This window comes from Polypterus senegalus, chromosome 17, assembly GCF_016835505.1.
Source record: "Polypterus senegalus isolate Bchr_013 chromosome 17, ASM1683550v1, whole genome shotgun sequence".
NCBI classification, from domain to species: domain Eukaryota; kingdom Metazoa; phylum Chordata; class Cladistia; order Polypteriformes; family Polypteridae; genus Polypterus; species Polypterus senegalus.
In genome coordinates this window covers 7,956,418-7,976,095 of record NC_053170.1, presented here as the reverse complement: position 1 = coordinate 7,976,095, position 19,678 = coordinate 7,956,418, and the positions used below count along the sequence as shown (strand labels likewise).

The 19,678-nt window shown below is 38.4% G+C and overlaps 1 long non-coding RNA gene across 1 annotated transcript in view; it reads left to right on the top strand.

Moving 5' to 3' along the window:
• The window catches only part of LOC120517263, an 87,246-nt gene that overhangs the window by 14,325 nt on the left and 53,243 nt on the right, over positions 1–19,678 (top strand). The window lies entirely within an intron of this gene.

Sequence of the window (19,678 nt, the reverse complement as noted above, 5' to 3'; positions counted from 1 at the left end):
TGCGAAATATCCTCCATATTTAATTAGCGGAAAACGTTCTTCCAGTATTTGAAAAGTTTTCCATTTATTTTTGCCTTAATGCTGCATGTAATTGTGATTCGTTTCACTTGTAACTGGTACTGAGGTAGTTGCCTTGGGCCCTTTGTTATTATGGGTTAAAACATAAAAGTATGCCTCAAACATTACACAATGACAAGATAGGATTGGGGGCTGGGTGGTCCTTTAGCATGGAATCCCCGCAGAATTTCTTTTTTTCTGTCCACCCTGGCCATTTGACAATTACAGATGACTGTCTTTTAGAAACGTAAAAAATAATTCTATATTTGAGGACTTTTTATTAGATTTTGTTTTCTTTACAATTTCTAGAAAACGCTCGACTTTGGAATGCAATTTCTTCTGACCAATGCATATACACCATTTTTGTGAAGAAATAACTTTGACTTTAAAAATACAAAACTTACCCTTTAAATGATATTTTCCCCAATCCCTTCAGTGTAGCCATTATTAGACCTCTACTTAGGAAATCAGATTTACATATAGATGCTTTTAAGAATTATAAGCCATGTTCTAATTTTCATTTTTCTTTAATCAGTTTTAGATACAATTGTAATGATTAGTTACCGTAGATCCCGGAATACAGGCCGACCCGGTATATTAGCTGAACCCCTTCTCTACCTACTAAATTACATGTATTTGCCGATGACCGGTATTTAAGCCGACCCCCTTCTCCAAACAAAATTTTCTAAATTTCCTTAAAAGTGTCTCTTCGGGTATATTTATAATGTTTATCGGCGAGAATTTGAGATTGCCGTCATTTTTGATATATAATATAATGTGCATAATTTATCAAAACACCAATAATTTTTCTAATGTACTAACCAAAAAGTTATAAAAAGTGCCTAGCCTACTTCAATTAAGCTAGGAGCATGGCGGCACGCATGGTCGCAGCGGCTCAGGGCTCTCCTTTTCAGTGCACTTTTTTGTTGTTTTTGTACTTTTTTTTTGTCCTTGTTTGTGCACGATCGGTTCGGCGAACATCCGCTACACCATTCAAAACCTTATAGACATTAATGTCCAGAGCCAGACATCTGTTTCGAGTGTTTTTCATCACACGCACAACATCCCAGACAACATAGCGAGACCAGCGGGCTCTCCGTGGATTGTTGTCGGGTCTAAGAGACGACACAGATGGAGGAGGGAAAGAAAGTGGAAGCGGGGTCGCAGATCCGGCGTTATGCTAAAGCTAATAAACAACCATACAAACCCTATACAGAACTTTTTTCTGCACTGAAGGAGCTGCTTTTAATCTCATTGTAGATGCGTATAGTGACAATAAAAGGCATTCTATTCTAGAAACAATTTCATGCTGTACTCACCATTTAATTCGACATCTTTGGGCTGCAGGAAGGGAGGAGATATTTCCATACAATGTTCATGTTCGTTTCGATTGCGATCGCTTACTTTTACCTTCTCTTCCTTCCTTAGCAATTATGTGTCTTGCTTGCATGGTCTTAATGAATTATATATATTGGCAAATGACAGAAATTACATCCATAAACACGTATCTGGGCTCCGACTGACGCTACTAACGCTCTCGGTTGTTTGTTTACAATCGCGCAAGCGGATACACGTGACCGCATCCGTTTCGTAACGCAAGATGTTGATCGTAAATCAAAACAAAAAATTTCATTTTAAACTTCCCGATAATTTATTATAAATTTTATTAATAAAATCAACAACTAAAAACTTTTTTGAATAAATTCTTTATTTAATTTAAAGTACCGGCATGCAAAGTTACTTCTTCACCTGAAAGATGGCTCGGTGGTTTCGTCATTATTTACTTCCGTATTCATCGGCAAAACCGGCATTGCGCTGGAAATCTTGAATCTGAAACGATACTCGTTGTATAAACCGACCCCCAAACTCCAAGCCAAAAATCTAGGACGAAATTCTCGGCTTATATAACGGGATCTACGGTATACACATTTATTTTAGAACTGTATCATTGTAGACTACTAAGTCCTTCTTCATACAGACCCTTATGAGCTTTAGTCATTCACATATTTCTTTTCAGAATGAGAAAAATTAATGTTTAATCAATATTGTCAAAAGCATAATCCAATCATTTTAATATATTTTGCTACGTAAACCAGTAAGCATTGAGATGTACTCAAGATACAGGCTCCCCTTCATTTACGAACCACCACTTTACGAAAATTTGCTTATATGAAGAAAGTTTTTTAAATACTCTTTTATGTCTTATGAACAACATTGAAGCTAATTTTCACCTATACCAAAAATGAGTCAATGATGATTTTCAAATGTGTAACAATAATGCTAACACCTGATCATTTTGGTAGTCATTTAGTGTACTTTTCTACTGCAGAATGTTTGGGATGGGCATAAATGTCATGGGGGCGCAATCCCCGTCTCAGCTGTTCTCATAGCAGATGGTGCATTCAGCTTGCCGAATGGGGAAGAGGAGGATCTCATTCCCTCTCAGAGTTTCCTGCGCATTAAATTAAAAATCTTGTTTTTGAAGGATCGGGAACCCCCTTTGAGTTCCGATGATATTGATATATAACAGAATATGAGGTGCCTGTGCAAAAACATTTACACCTGGTGCAGATTTCGGCAAAAAATTGTGGTTTTAGTAAAGCAGGTTTTTTTTTTTTTTTTTAATGGTGGGGGAATTATTTTTTCAGTACCGGTATACTACATAACACTATTTTAGTGTTATTTGAAGTGAAAGAGGATCATTTTTGGGTACAGAAAATACTTCAATTGTTTTCTATGTGTTTTGTCTTGGTAGAGTAATATCTTACTCTGCTTTCCTCTTTTGTATTATTAATATGTAGCCTTTGTCAGAATGCCTCTAATCTCACAAATTTACCACCATTTATAAGGTATTGTACTCTGTAACTTCTCATCTTCCCTTCTACATTTATAACCTCAGGCAATTAGGTGTAGTAAAAGACAAGCAGGAGTTAAGTTACAATTTAAATAATGTCTTATTGATAATATTTGTAAATAATAACAATGGGCAAAGTACATTTGATTATTGGCAACCATACAGCCTGACAAATGGTGATGTGTAGTTTCAGGCGGCACACAGACTTGTTAGTTACTTAAAATGTCTCTAGTTAAGACATCATTTGTGGTCTGCTTTCTTCAGAACAGGCCTAATGCCTGTCTCAATATGGCTGCCGAGCTGCACTCTTCATTGTGTTGTCCTTTTCAGTTCATGGTGTGTGAGATGGTCTTTCATTAGTTTGGTTAGAGATAGAGAGTGAGATAAAGCAAGCAAATTTATAGTTTTTCTGTCCAACCCCTAGAGCCAATAGGGCGTCATAGTACTTAAAGGCTTTTGATACAAGCCAATTCCAAACAGCCATACTTCAGACCAATGAGGCAGAGAACACCTTCACACTTGCCACCAAGCCCAAAAAAAACATATGTTAAGGTGACGTTTGCCAGCTAGACAGTCTGGCTTTTCTGTGGGGGTTGACTGAGAGAGCCCTGCAGAGGATCACTTGCCAAACTTGTTTGAGGCACTTCTCCAAACCCTGTCGTAAAATTACAAAGGAGTGGTTCTTAAAGGGGAGGAAGGGGTTCTTAACTATCTACCTAACCATTGCTGTTCTTATCCATGATAGACATTGGTGTTACAAGTTACCAATAAAGAAATACAAAATATTTATCAACTTATATGCAGAATTTCACACCACAACACTATGTAAACTAATGAGTGTTATTTACATTATGATCATTCATCTTAAGGGTTTTAACTAAGGGCCAGGACATACTTAACGCTTGGTGACGCTTACATTTGTGGATGCTGCTGCTACTCAAGGATTGTACTGTTTATACTTATGCATGTACGTTATGTGAATCTGGAGGATTCCACCAGGAGGCAGTGTGAGACATCACAGTGAGAAAACTTCTGGTTTCGCTGTGTTGCAAGTTAAGAGAAGAAAGATATTGAAGATAAAAATTCTTTGCATTCCAATGGTGTTGCAAAGGTGCAGAAAAAGATGGCAACAGCGACATAGAAGATGGTGTGTATCGGGTCATTAGGATGGGGAATAGGCAAGATTGTATTGCCAATGTGAGAAATGGATGAAGAAAAGCATCATGAATACTTTTCTTTGTCAGCATTTGATTTGATGATTTGGTGATTTGTATCACTGCATCTAACCATCTGTTTAACACTGAAGCATGCACATTGATCCTGTTGGAGCTGTAAAGCTTCTTGCTGTCACACTGCGTTTTCTTGCAATGGCCAAAACCCTGCTTCTTTTCCTGGACATTTTCTTGCTTTACACAGATATATCTGTGTCAAATTTTCTTCTGTTTTTGTCTTGCACATTTCCACATCCACTTTCAAAGAGCTTTTGATTTGATTCCAGCCGTTCTGACAGGCATGTCTGTCAACTGTGGAGATGATGATAATAAACAATGACACTGACGTGACGTACCAAAGCTCGAACACACATGCCACCCACATTTTTGCTGGTACTGCCACTCCCACACGCATCCCTTAGTTTCTGCCGATGTGCTCAAAGGACGCGTCAAAAGACCACTGGGAACGCATGGCAGTCTTTATGTTCTGAACGTCTGGTGTAAACCTGGCCTAACATATATCCTTTGCAAAAGGAATGTCTTTACTTTTAGTTTCAACATTCAATTTGCACGACACTTTAAAGCTGATTTTGTAATAATATTTTTAACATCGTATTTGTGCATGAGGTGTTTTGTCAGGTATCTGATGTTTGATGTGCTGTGATTGTTTCCATTTGTACATTCAAAAAGTATTACCTGATTAATAACATGTAATGACATTGGGGTCTGAATTCTCAGCAGTTATTTTTGGATTATCTGTAAGAAGTCTGTTTTATTTTCAAAGTATCTTACATATGTAATGTCTTGCTTTGCCTTGCGCTCATCCAGAGAAAGAACTCTTGTCAACATAGTGGCAATTGAAAAATGCATCTGAGTCACTCTCTTGATATTTAATTATGTGCTTTTAGACCCTTAACCGAAGCATCTTTTTACTTTGACTCCAGTTGTGTGTCTCTTTGGATAAGTCTTTGTCAACTTGACACACGTGGATTGTGCTCCACTCTACATTGTGGAATCTTAGTTCAATTTTCATTGGTAAAAACCCTCTTTAGTAACTTCATTTTGGTTTTAATTCTGGTGGAATTCTATTCATTTTAGTTTAATTTAGCTGGTCGTGTGCTTGGATATGTTGCCCAATGAAAAGGTTAAATTCTTCCTTAGCTTTAGGATTTTCTTACAGAGAGGGGAAGCAATTAACATCAGATTATTTTGATATTTGGAGCTCTTAATTTTCAGTTTTTATCCTGACCATATCTAAACAACTTCACAAAAGTCTCTTGCTGCAACACCTCAGTTGACTCTGCGTTCTTTGGTTGATGAACATTTCTGGATTGGTCCGAAGCAGATCTTTTGGAATGAAGACCAAATGTTCCCTCTTAAACCAATCAGACAGTAAAAGATTTTTGTTTTGGTACATGGAATTGGTGTCCTATTAAAATGTTTATGTGCTTGGATGTTTGTAAGTTATGTTTTTGTTTTTTGAGAAATGGCTTTCATCCTTCATCTGCTACATAACTGAGTATTGGGGGAATATGCTAAATAATTGTAATATGCAGGGAATGGCTACTTGCTTTCATAAACTCCTACATCTTTTTTAACATTGCCTTTAGTCTGCTCAATGAACTTTTCCCTTGCCTGGTCCTTACTTTTTGAAGTGATCTCCTGATCTTCTCAGGCACATGGTGGTGCCATATTTCCACTATGCCTTAATTGACTTCACAGGGCTCCACGGTGTGTGTTATGACTTTGAATTTTTTATATATGCATCTGTTCTTTACATTTCAACAATAAAATCCTGTAGGCCCTTTCTGATCTTTTATGAACCATAATTACCTCTCCACTTTGAAGCCAAGAAGCTTCAGGACAAACACCTGATTTTGTTTAGGGCTAGTTGGAATTGCCGCGGTATTTGTCACTTTGCCTTTAGCAATGATCTTAGATTATTTTTCCTGAAAGTGGTTCACAAATTTTAATTTAATGTTGCAGATTACAGTATTTTAAAAATGGAATAAAGGTCTGGCATGATGTGCCATGGTTTCAGCTTTCATTCATCAGAATTTTAAATTCTAATAAAGACATGGAGGCTTTTGTTATAGGTCTTTTATTTTAAGTCATTGATGGGCTGAGGAATTTTTTTTTTCTTCTTTCTAATATGTGAATTGTAAATCCATTCTGCAGTGCAATGCTGTTTATGCGTCTTTTCTTTGGAGATTATTTCATTATTTGTATTGTCACTATCCACTTTCACCATCTCCTCATTGTTATGGTCGCATTGGTAAGTCGCTGTTAAGTTCACAGACGGGTTTGAAGATCTACTCCTTTTCTTAGATCTTTTGTTTCTTGCATTTTGTGCCTGTCTCCAAAATTACAGGTAAAGTTTATGCCCTGTGTGTATTGGAAGGAATGTTGTTCTTAAGAAAAGAAAACAATATGTTGGCAACAGTAGGTTTTTCTTAATGGACAAAAACATCTATCTACATCAATTAGATATGACATGCTAATGTAGGTAATTTGTACATGGAATAGCAAATTAAACTGACATTTACATTCTGCCATTCTTTGAATTAGGAGCATTTTACACTTGACACAACCCTTACAGTTCGCTTTAAAAGTCCTCCTAACCAAAAAAAAATCTTTGCACCTGCTTACTTCTCCTGTTAGCCTTCTTTATTATCTCTGCTGACAGAGGAGTGTCATCAGTGGAGCAGCAGCTTCTGTTTATACAGCATGCAACAAACATGTTGCACCTTGAAGTTGTTCATTTTTTTTTTTGATTTGAAAAACATGGGGCTTGCACTTGTTTGCCACCTGTCCTTTATTTTGAAAGGTAGTCAGTTGTCTGTGCCAAAGAATTTGAACATGATGATTGATCAGTTTTTGAGTTGCAGACACCACTTCACCTTTTCCTTTTGATTCATTCCAGGCTTCCTTTTGTTGAATGAACTGCTTTAGTCTAAGCTTGGTTTTTTTTTGTTTTTTTTTTCTGAGAATCATGATATGATTTAATTCCTTGAATAACTATGTTCATTTTGTTGTGCATATCTGTTTTTCTGTTTTGAATATACCAGTATTTAATTCTTGCTGGCTTTCTCTTTTGACAGCACAATAAACTTAATCCTCCAGTTATATCTTCTGATACTATTTATCTGCTTCAAAGACTGATGATAGTTTTCATTCAAAGTGTGTGTAGTTATTTTAAATCCTCCATGCATAACATTTTAAGTAAGAGGTTAATAGCGACTGAACTGGATGACTAGAACTTAGCACAGTTTTATTTAACAGATCTGTCGTACAAATAATTATTGTGACAAAGTCTGTGGCATATATACAAACACTGAAACTATTGTGATTTTTTTTTTTTTGATTTTATCATGCACTTGCACTCATTAAATAACACATGATGCTACAGTCAATATGTTTGCTTTACATTTATTACTCATTATGCAGTTAAGGACAGAGGTGCATGGCATATACCATTTGAGGTATAGCATAGCATTCTAACAAAGCTTATATTCATTCATTAATTTTCTTATTGCTTATCCTCTGTAGATGGACCACATGACCATTGTAGGATGCATCTCTCTCTCTCTCTCTCTCTCTATCTATGTATCTATCTATCTATCTATATCTATATATATCTATCTATATCTATATATATATATATATATATATATATATATATATATATATATATATATATATATATATATATATATATATATATATATATATAACTGCTCAAAAAATTAAAGGAACACTTTGAAAACACATCAGATCTCAATGGGAAAAAGAAATCCTCCTGGATATCTATACTGATATAGACTGGGTAATGTGTTAGGAACGAAACGATGCCACATCGTTTGATGGAAATGAAAATGATCAACCTACAGAGCCCTGAATTCAAAGACGCCCCAAAAATCAGAGTGAAAAAATTATGTGGCAGGCTATTCCATTTTGCCAAAATTTAATTGCAGAAACTCAAAATTGTACGCAGCATTTTGTATGGCCCCTGTGTTCTTGTATACATGCCTGACAACATCGGTACATGCTTCTAATGAGATGACAGATGGTGTTGTGGGGGATCTTCTCTTCCCAGATCTGGACCAGGGCATCACTGAGCTCCTGGACAGTCTGAGGTGCAATGTGGTGGCATTGGATGGACCAAAACATAATGTCCCAGAGGTGTTCTATTGGATTTAGGTCAGGAAAGTGTGGTGGCCAGTCAATGGTATCAATTCCTTCATCCTCCAGGAACTGCCTGCATACTCTCACCACATGAGGCAAGGAATTGTCGTGCACCAGGAGCCACTGTACCAGCATAGGGTCTGACAATGGGTCCAAGGATTTCATCCTGATACCTAATGGCAGCCAAGGTGCCTTTGTCAAGCCTGTAGCGGTCTGTGTGACCCTCCATGGATATGCCTCCCCAGACAGTCATTAACCCACCACCAAACTGATCATGTTGAATGATGTTACAGGCAGCATAATGTTCTCCATGGCTTCTCCAGACCCTTTTACTTCTGTCACGTGCTCAGTGTGAACCTGCTCTTATCTGTAAAAAGCACAGGGCACCAGTGGTGCATCTGCCAATTCTGGTATTCTATGGCGAATGCCAATCGAGCTGCATGCTGCTGGGCAGTGAGCTCAGGGCCCATTAGAGGACATGGGGCCCTTGGGTCACCCTCATGAAGTCTTTCTGGTTGTTTGGTCAGAGACATTCACACCAGTGGCCTGCTGGAGGTCATTTTGTAGGGCTCTGGCAGTGCTCATCCTGTTCCTCCTTGCCCAAAGGAGCAGATACTGGTCCTGCTGATGGGTTATGGACCTTCTATGGCCCTCTCCAGCTCTCCTAGAGTAACTGCTTGTCTCCTAGAATCTCCTCCATGCCCTTGAGACTGTGCAGGGAGACACAGCAAACCTTCTGGCAATGACACGTATTGATGTGCCATCCTGGAGAAGTTGGACTACCTGTGCCAGCTCTGTAGGGTCCAGGTATCGCCTCATGCTACCAGTAGTGACACTGACTGTAGCCAAATGCAAAACTAGTGAAGAAACAGTCAGAAAAGATGAGGAGGGAAAATGTCAGTGGCCTCCACCTGTTAAACCATTCCTGTTTTGGGGGTCATCTCATTGTTGCCCCTCTAGTGCATCTGTTGTTAATTTCATGAACACCACAGCAGCTGAAACTGATTAACTACCCCCTCTGCTACTTAACTGACCAGATTAATATCCCATAAGTTTCATTGACTTGATGCTATACTCTGATTAAAAAGTGTCCCTTTAATTCTTTTGAGCAGTATATATATATCTATCTATATATATATATCTATCTATATATATATATATATATATATATATATATATATATATATATATCTATATATCTATATATCTATATCTATATATATATATATATATATATATCTATATATATATATATATATATATCTATATATATATATATATCTATATATATATCTATATAGATAGATGGATTTTGTTCTATATATTTTATATATAAAAATAAAAAATTTGGGGGAAATATGTACAGAAGCTCTTTAAATAAATACATTCACGTGCATATTTATTTATCGTCACAACTTGCACCAGAATGACTAAAAAGGATGAAATTTTAAAAAGAAAGAACAATTCTAACTTGGCAGTCACAGTCCAGTGAGGCATTATGCAGGCTTATTGTAGTTGGTATAAACGAGCCACCATAACATTTCTCGACATTTCTGCTGACTGATTTCTTGGCTGAAAGTGCTCAGTGTTAGTGTGTCAGAGATAGGATGTGTAGATAGATACTGTAGATAGATACTTTTATTAATCCCAAGGTGAAATTCACATACTCCAGCAGCAGCATACAGTACTGATAAAAAACAATATTAAATTAAAGAGTGATAAAAATGCAGGTATAACAGACAATAACTTTGTCTAATGTTAATGTTTACCCCCCCCGAGTTGAATTGAAGAGTCGCATAGTGTGGGGTCTCCTCAGTCTGTCAGTGGAGCAGGATGGTGACTGCAGTCTGTCGCTGAAGCTGCTCCTCTGTCTGGAGATCCTGTTCAGTGGATGCCGTGGATTCTCCATGATTGACAGGAGCCTGCCCAGCGCCCGTTGCTCTGCCACGGATGTCAAACTGTCCAGCTCCATGCCTACAATAGAGCCTGCCATCCTCACCAGTTTGTCCAGGCATGAGGCGTCCCTCCCCAGCACACCACCGTGTAGAAGAGGGCACTCGCCACAACCGTCTCATAGAACATCTTCAGCATCTTATTGCAGATGTTGAAGGACGCCAGTCTTCTAAGGAAATATAGTTGGCTCTGTCCTCTCTTTCACAGAGCATTAGTATTGGCAGTCCCATCCAATTTATCATCCAGCTGCACTCCCAGGTATTTATAGGTCTGCATCCTCTGCACACAGTCCCCTCTGATGATCACGGGGTCCATGAGGGGCCTGGTCCTCCTAAAATCCACCACCAGTTCATAATAGGTTTGCCTTTAAAGTGGACCTAGAATATATAAATAAACGTCATTGGTATTGTGTTATGATATATTTTGACAGACTCCTATTGTACACTGTACTCCTGTTGCAAATATGGCAAAAGTTATCTGCTAGCCACATCTGCCTTTTTTAAATCCAGAAGCTATTTCGTACTAGACTAAACTTCATTTGTAAAGCTATGCTTTTATACTTTCTTTCAGTAGTGGTACATGTTTTAATACTGAAAGTACATTTTTGTGTACATCTTAAAGACCTATGTAGATGCAGAATTTGTCAGAGTCAAACATAGATGTGTTTATATTTCATTATTTGGAAAACAAAATAGGCCATTAATAGACTTCAGGCCAATTTTACTTTTTTTATAACTCTTATCCTATCCTTTGTGTAGTACACGGACTCGGCTATTTTGAGCCATGTGTCCACGTCATTTGGATAATATATTTAAGGTAGATTCCTGTATATGCTAAATGGTTTGAGTCTTTTATAAGCTTAAATACCCCCCTATGTTACATCCCATTAAGAAGTACTGTATAGTGTGGTCTTTAAAGCCTGCGGTCTTTCTTGCACTTGATTGAAAGTAACATTGGGGAAAATAAAAACTAACAAGTTGGTCATCTGGTATAAATATTAGAATTGTAAACTGTTTGGTATTGGGTGTGTGTCTTGTTTGTAAGACAGCGTTGAGCTGTTTCTAGTGCATTAGTTTGTTATGAATGACATAGTCTGTTTGTAACAAAAAAAAAGCATATTTCAAGTTTTATGAGAATGGAGGTGGTTAATACATAAATGGTGGGAGTTGGGGTTGTGTTATGTGTCCTCTTGTTCGCTAATGGGATGCCTTTCTGTTTTTTCTGTTCTTGCTCACCCGTGCACTTGCTCACTCCATACTAAGGCCAAATCAAAGTGGGTTATAAAGTAGCTTGTCACATGCACTTCGTTCTGCCTGTTTTTGTTTGTTGTAAGCCATTTCAATTCAATGTGTGAAAAAGTATTGGAATAGCAGAATAAGACCTTTCTACCTGACACAGAGTATGACAGTTTTTAGTTTACATGCACCACACTCGATTTCCATACGACAAATGCCAAGAAGCAAGCGAAGGTACACTTACAAATACTCCTCATTCCTAAGCAGAGGAAACCTACAAACTCTCATAAATTGTGGAACACTCCTGCACATCACTAAAACACATATAAAACAGTTTGTTTGCATTAAACTAAATCATGAAAGCGTAGATACAAATTAAACCCTATACAAGAAAACTAAAGTACTGAAATATCACAAAGCACTCGTCTTATGGTCGGAAAGCTGTGACTGTGTTGCTGCTCCGGTAGGAACAAAAAGAAACGAAATGTAAGAGTACAAACTCTATGGTTTTAAAAACAATGGTTTGAAATCTTGCATAATTTTTCTTTTATGAGAACCAAAATGTTGAACAACTTATTGCTCTGTATGCCGCCAGCCTATCAATGCACGTGTAAGCAGAAAAAGCAGCCCAGCAGTAACACCATCAATGCTTATAATGGATAAAGCAACACTGACATTGTCAGCTGTTATAAATGATGATAAAGATTGCTCATTGTACTCTCCGTATTTTATCCTGAATCCAAGAAAGTACACGTGCCACTATCTCGGTCTCACTTAAGTATACTTTCTCTCAGCTTTCTTTGCTCTGTGCTTAAATGTACAGTGTGCATAGAAAAGAATCAGCCCCCTTCAAAATATTCACATTTTGTTACTTTGCAACCTGAAATGAAGATGCACAGAAAAAAAATATTTCTCCAGCAGTGTTTTCTCAATGCAGCTTTAACAGCCAAACAGTCAAAGTCCAGTCAAGTTGGGGGAGTATGCATTGGTACAGTGCGTTGCCACACCCACCACACAACAAAACTGCACGGGATCCTGGTTGGCAACCCCCCAGGCAGAGACGTGGTCCAATCCCACCCTCCAGAAATGACCCTCTATCTGCCGGAGCCAGGTGTTACAGGGGCGACCCCTTGGCCTCGTCTAGCCACTCTGGTCACCAACAATGAGGGTCCTACGACCTGGACCACCCTTCTGGAAATGCGCCACATGGCTGTAGCACCATAACTGACGCTCTTACACAATGCAGATAATGTGCCTCATTCTGGGGTCAATGAGCAACCGCCCAAGGATTTTCCAGAGAGACACAGTACCAAAGGAATCCAGTCTTCTTCTTAGTTCACTAGATATCATCCATGTCTCGCAACCATATACCAAGACAGGAAGCACCAGGGCTCTAAAGACTTGGACCTTTGTCCTTTTGCAGAGATATCAGGAGTGCCACATACCCCTTTCCAGTGAACTCATGACCCCCCCATGCTCTCCCAGTCTGTCTACTGACTTCATAGGAAAGAGTCACCAGAGACATGAATGGCACTGCCGAGGTAAGTAAACCTCTCCACGAGGTCGACACTCTCTCCGCAAACAGATACACCGCTGATAGCTGTGTTTAAGAGGTCATTAAAGACCTGGATCTTATAGCAACAGTACAGAAAAAAATAATAAAAAAGCAGAATCACTGAAATGGTTAAAGGATCACCCCCATCTTAAAAATACTAGTAAACTCAGTCAGGTGTAAGTAAATGGTGCGACTCAAACCATTTACACCTGAACACCAGCAAAACCAAGGAGCTGGTGGTGGATTTTAGGAGACTCGGGGCCCCTCCTGGACCCCGTGATGATCAGAGGCGACTGTGTGCAGAGGGTACAGACCTATAAATACCTGGGAGTGGAGCTGGATGATAAATTGGATGGGACTGCCAATACTGATGCTCTGTGCATGAGAGGACAGAGCCGACTATACAGTACTTCCTTAGAAGGCTGGAGTCCTTCAACATCTGCAATAAGATGCTGCAGATGTTCTATCAGACGGTTGTGGCGAGCGCCCTCTTCTACGCGGTGGTGTGCTGGGTAGGCAGCATAAAGTAGAGGAACGCCTCACACCTGGACAAACTGGTGAGGAAGGCAGGCTCTATTGTAGGCATGGAGCTGGACAGTTTGACATCTGTGGCAGAGCGACGGGCGCTGAGCAGGCTCCTGTCAATCGTTGAGAATCCATGGCATCCACTGAACAGGATCATCTCCAGACAGAGGAACAGCTTCAGCGACAGACTGCTGTCACCGTCCTGATCCACTGACAAACTGAGGAGACCCCACACTATGCGACTCTTCAATTCCACTCTTGGGGGGGTAAATGTTAACATTATACAAAGTTATTGTCTGTTTTACCTGCATTGTTATCACTCTTTAATTTAGTATTGTGTTTTTTTATCAGTATGCTGCTGCTGGAGTATGTGAATTTCCCCTTGGGATTAATAAAGTATCTATCGATCGATCGATCGATCGCTCGAAATAAATGTTGTTGTTGTTGTTGTGTACATCTTCATTTCAGGCTGCAAAACAACAAAATGTGAATACTTTGAAGGGGTCTAATTCTTTTCAATACACACTACACCTTCACTGCTTGCTGCTTCCTTGCCTGTCTTATAAAATATGCAACTGCCATATCTGTGAAGCAGCAGCACTATCACTTTGCCACAGTGCTGTCCTTAGGTACAAATGGTTGTTTTCATTTTCTCAATCAGTTTTAAGCCTTAATTTGGCTAAACGTTACAAAAAAAAAAAAAAATCACTTCTCTACGTGGTATAGTGAATAATTTCAAGAGGAGTGTAGGTATAGGCTTTCATCTTTGTAGCAATTCTCTACTGCCGCCTACATGATTACAGCTATTGTTGCGTCTGCAGTTTACCATCCACAACATATAGATTTGTAAACTCTGTAGGGTGTGACCTATCAAAATGACATAAAATTAAGATGTTGTTTTTCTTTTCTTATAGGTGTGTTCTTCCTGTTCATATGCAAATGTGACATACAAATTTTCTGAAGTCTTGAATGTCCTGTTGTTGAAACTGAGCAAATCTAAAAAGGTGAATGCACAGATTTACATACAGCAGTGCTTCCCAAACTCGGTCCTGGGGGCCCCCCCTGTGGCTGGGCTAATTAAGTGATGTGTTATTTCCCAAATTCTGTATTCTGGGAACAACATAGAAATTAGTAAATCAATCAATCAATCAATCAACATTTATTTATATAGCCCATATTCATACAAAAAAATGTAGCTCAAAGTGCTTTACAAAATGAATAGAAAAATAGAAGACACAATAAAAAATAAACATAAGTCAACATTAATTAACATAGAATAAGAGTAAGGTCCGATGGCCAGGGTGGACAGAAAAAACAAAAAAGACTCCAAAGGCTGGAGAAAAAAATAAAATCTGTAGGGGTTCCAGACCAAGAGACCGCCCAGTCCCCTCTGGGCAACTAAGAGAACTAACTCTAAAACAGAACACTAACACAACTGTTTTACACACAACTAACAGAAAACTAAGTTTGGTAAATATCTTCTTATATAATACGCTCCTGTGGCTGTTCATTTGTCTGTCCAGGATTTTAAATCGCCTGTAGCTCGCAAACCGTAGGACCTATTGACCTGAAATTTGGTACACTTATACTACGTGATGTCTACTATCTGCTTCTGGGGTGTTGATTTTTATTACTGTTTTTATTTATTTTTTTATTTTATTGTAGAATCATCCCTCGGCAGCGCGCAGCAGGGCGGCCGTGTGGCGCATGCGTACGTGTACCGTTCTCATACCTACCACTTTCGCGGCTACTTCCCCTATTTCTTCATATCTTAAATCATTCTTGAGGCAGATTGAAGACTTCAGTGCCAGCTTAAGTGAAAAATTAAGAAAAACGCACTAAGTAATTGCAACACAAAAACTAACTTAATCAGTTTTAACGTGAAAAGATGCCGACGGAAGAAGCGAAGCAGCGGGCCGCTAGGGTGGAGAAAAGAAGAGCTGCTCAGGAAGGAGCAAGTGCATCAACCTCTGAGCGAACGAATGGTAGATGCACAGAGAAAGAAAGAGGATGAAAACTGGTGTTATTTTTATATATATATATATTAAAATGGGCCAAGCAGTTATAGGAGAATAATTTATTTTTTTTTTATTTTCATCAGGATTTTCATTCTACTTTTCCATGTGTTCTAATAGTTTTATCCATTGTTTACTAATTAGTGGGTCTGACGCTAAAGTAGTTGCAGCCTTTGATTGTTCAGTGTTGTTTGCCTGGGTGTCTGCTTCACTTGTTTTTAATTGCCATTATTAAGATACAACGAATGGGGGAAAACTGCACAGAGAATGGGCAAAATATAATGAAATTAACAAAAGAGAGTTAAGCAATTAAATCTATGGAAAAAGCAGAAATATTTCTAAATCTAATACTAATAAAAGGCAAAGCCCTCACTGACTCACTCACTCACTGACTCATCACTAATTCTCCAACTTCCCGTGTAGGTAGAAGGCTGAAATTTGGCAGGCTTATTCCTTACAGCTTACTTACAAAAGTTGGGCAGTTTTCATTTCGAAATTCTACGCGTAATGGTCATAACTGGAAGGTATTTTTCTCCATTTACTGTAATGGAGTTGAGCTTGATGGCCTTGGGGGGCGGAGTTTCGTGTGACATCATCACGCCTCCCACGTAATCACGTGAACTGACTTTTAACGCAGTACGTAGAAAACTAGGAAGCGCTCCAAAAGGCGCTGAAGAAAACATGCATTATATAATTGAGAAGGCAGCGAAACAATAAGAAGCAAGCGAGTGACGTATATACAACCATATTCATGAGTGCTGCTACTTCGGAAACAAAGCACGGTGTAAACGCGGGCTCGATGTAGTGCACGCCAACTCGATCTGAATTGCGTGATCACATTCGAAAAAATGTATCTTTTCAAGTTCTATTTAGTCCATATGTGTCAAACTCAAGGCCCGCGGGCCACATCCGCAAGATCATTTTATATATTATTGTTGTTAATGGCCCGGGGATATGAAGCGCTGGTAACACAATAAACTACAGATCCCATAATGCAGCGCTTCAGCTGCCTTGCCGAACACTTACCGCGTTTATCAACTCTAGCTTATGATGCTGCAAGTTATTGCGAAGCTAGCCCACATGATGCAGAAGAGAAAAGTTGATTCTGAAAATAGAGCCCTTAAAAACCGATGGGAGGCTCAGTATATGTTTACTGACATTGTCGGTAAACCCGTGTGTCTCATTTGTGGAGCTAATGTGGCTGTAATTACAGAATTTAATCTAAGATGGCACTATGACACAAAACATCAGGATAACCTGAAAGACCTGAATGCAATGCAGAACATACAGAAAACAGAAGAGTTAAAGAAGAATCTGATACTTCAGTAGACGTTTTTACCTGTGCAAAATCACAACGTGATTTCAAGTGAAGCTGTTTTTATGGGAGACACAAATGCACCAGTGCAACTTGCCCCACTTTCCCTGTTGCCAAGTAATGTTGAACCAAGTCGGCACAACGGTGTTCCCAAATTAGCACTTTACTGATAAACTGAGCGCACTGCGCACTGAGTTCGCACGGCGCTTTCGTGACTTTGAAGAACAAAAAAAGAATTTTGAGTTGTTTCACAACCCATTTGCCGTCGATGTGGAACCTGCATCTGTGCAGATTCAGATGGAGGTGATTGAGCTGCAGTGTAATGGCACACTGAAGGCAAAGTACGATACTGCACGGCCCGCACAGTTTATTCACTCCATTCCCGCAGAAATGCTCCAGCTCCGTCTACAGTAATCCCTCGCTATATCGCGCTTTGACTTTCGCGGTTTCACTCTATCGCGGATTTTAAATGTAAGCACATCTAAACATATATCACAGATTTTTCGCTGGTTCGCCGCTTTCTGCGGACAATGGGTCTTTTAATTTAGGTTACATGCTTCCTCAGTTTGATTGCCCAGTTGATTTCATACAAGGGACGCTATTGGCGGATGGCTTAAAAGCTACCCAATCAGAGCATGTATTGCATATTAACTAAAACTCCTCAATGCTATAAGATATGCTTCCCGCGCTGTGCTTGTTTGCTTCTCTCTATCTTTCTCGCTCTCTGCCTGACGGAGGGGTGTGAGCAGAGGGCTGTTTGCACAGAGGACACGGACGCCCTCTACAAAATGCCGCTTTATCACGGTGCTTCTGTATACTTAAAAGCACATATTGATTTTTGATTGTTTGCTTTTCTTTGCGCTCTCTGACATTCTCTGCTCCTGACGGCGCCTTTATGATGGCGCCCTTTGAAGATAAGATATGTTTGCTTTCTTTTAATTGTGAGAAAGAACTGTCATCTCTGTCTTGTCATGGAGCACAGTTTAAACGTTTGACTAAAGGGTGTTATTTCATGTCTAGAGGGCTCTAATAATGTTAACAGGGTGGGAGAGTTTATAAGGGCTTAAAATATATAAAAATAACCACACAAACATATGGTTTCTACTTCGCGGATTTTCACCTATCGCAAAGGTGAATATTATAAGTTATTTAAGGTTTGAGTTGGTTTATTCCGGAATAATATTCCTGTCTGTTTTTATTCATATTTATGTTCAAAAAAGTTAAGTTTTAAAAATTCAGTTTTAGTGTGTTCAATAAATGTTTATCCTGTTCGGCCCTAAAGTGTGTTTTGGATTTTGGCCCCCTGTACAATTGAGTTTGACACCCCTGATTTAGTCGACACAAATATCATTGGTTGGAATTTAAGGTGAATTTACTCTTTACATTTGTATGGTGAAGAAAAATTTATGCAATGATGCCTACATTTAACTTACATTCCTACCAAAGATATTTCTGTCGACTAAATAAAAATTCCTTCTATTTAAAATTTAAATGGAACTTGAACAGATACGATAGTTCATAATATCCACGCAGACTTGCACGTAAGAGCGGAGTCATCCGTTTAACAAACGCGTATTGCACTGATATGAAATAGCCTGCCCATTTAATTATTTAGGAATGGATAAATAAATTAACATTTTGTACAAATAATGTTTTTCATTTTTCTTCCTTGATCGATTCTGCCACCCCCAGCAACAGCTGCTCGCACCCCAAAGAGTGTATGTGTATGTGTGTGTGTGTGTGTGTGTGTGTGTATGTATATATATATATATATATATATATATATATATATATATATATATATATATATATATATATATATATATATATATATATATATATATATATATATATATATATATATTATGTATGTATGTATGTATGTATGTATGTTTGTTTATATGTATATATGTGTGTGTATATGACAACAACACTCATCACTCACAACAGTGACAAAACAATTACATTGACAATCATGTTACATTATTTTCAAAATTGTTTCCTTTTCTTTTTCTTCTTTAACACACTACTTCTCTGCTGCGAAGCGCGGGTATTTTGCTAGTGTCTTATAAATATAAAACTCATGCTGCTGTGCTATTCTGAATATAGAATAAGAGAGAAAAAAGACCAGCTAATTAAATGAGATCAGCGTTATCAGGTGTTGTCGCTGATTATGACTTGGGTTGGAACAAAAACCTGCAGCCACTGGGGTCCCCAGGACCGAGTCTGGGAAGCACTGACATACAGCATTATGTCTTATATGCCTGCATACTGGGTCACTTATAGAATATCTGTAAAGATGGCAATGTTCATTTCAGGAATATAATTATCAATGATATTAAAATGTGTGTATCATGTTTTGTTTATACACGTTATGCTGGAAAAGGTGTCAATTTTGTATTAATGCTAGAGTTTGTGGTGCATGTTGTTCCAGCCAGTTTCAGTCCCAGTTTTCTAGACTAAGGCCTGCTTTAGTTTTACTTAAAATTGAGAGAAGTTAAATTGGGATTGTTACCCAGTTACATATGCACTGTGATTGAAAGCACTATTTCAAAGAGAAAAATGGCTAACAGAATTATATACATGTATTATTATACTTCAAAAAATATCAGTAAAATCATCAGAGCAGTCCTCGCTGAAAGCCATCAAACACAGTAGCTTTCCGTCCCTTTTTGAGAACTTGAGGAGGTCAGTGGTACATTTGTTTTTAACACTGCCTTCCTTCTGCTGTTTTGATACAACTTTATTTTTGATATTCAAAGTACCTACTCAA